This window comes from Octopus bimaculoides, chromosome 13 (genome assembly GCF_001194135.2).
Source record: "Octopus bimaculoides isolate UCB-OBI-ISO-001 chromosome 13, ASM119413v2, whole genome shotgun sequence".
Taxonomy (NCBI): Eukaryota; Metazoa; Mollusca; class Cephalopoda; order Octopoda; family Octopodidae; genus Octopus; species Octopus bimaculoides.
In genome coordinates, this window is record NC_068993.1 from 6464617 (window position 1) to 6465151 (window position 535).

Consider the following 535-nt stretch of genomic DNA (forward strand, 5'->3'; position numbering starts at 1 on the left):
TATATATATATATATATATATATATATACAGAGAGAGAGAGAGAGAGAGAGAGAGAGAGAGAGCAAACTAGCATGTATGTCGTCATCATCATCGTCGTTTATCGTCCGCTTTCCATGCTAGCATGGGTTGGACGATTTCACTGAGGACTGGTGAAACCTGAAGGCTGCACCAGGCTCCAATCTGATTTGGCAGAGTTTCTACACCAGGATGCTCTTCCTAACGCCAACCACTCCGAGTGTGTAATGGGTGCTTTTACGTGCCACCGGCACGAGGGCCAGTCACACGGTACTGGCAACGGCCACGCTGAAAAAGGTGTTTTTTACGTGCCACTTGCACGGTAGCCAGTCCAGCGGCACAGGCAACGACTTCGCTCGAATGATTTTCTAAACGTGCCACCAGCACAAGTGCTAGGAGGCAACGCTGGTAACGATTGCGCTCTAATGGTGCTATTTACGGGCCACTAGCACGGAAGCCAGACAGCTGCTCTGGCAATGAACATGCTCAACAGTGCTGTTAGTGCTCCAATGGCGTGAT

The 535-nt window shown here is 49.7% G+C and overlaps 1 protein-coding gene and 1 long non-coding RNA gene across 2 annotated transcripts in view; one reads left to right on the plus strand and one right to left on the minus strand.

Annotated features, from left to right (window-relative positions):
* The window catches only part of LOC106869269 (NEDD4-binding protein 2), a 49429-nt gene that overhangs the window by 38230 nt on the left and 10664 nt on the right, over positions 1-535 (minus strand). The gene's annotated exons all lie outside the window — the stretch shown is intronic.
* LOC128249263 (uncharacterized) overlaps positions 1-535 on the plus strand; it is a 25042-nt gene that overhangs the window by 3667 nt on the left and 20840 nt on the right. The gene's annotated exons all lie outside the window — the stretch shown is intronic.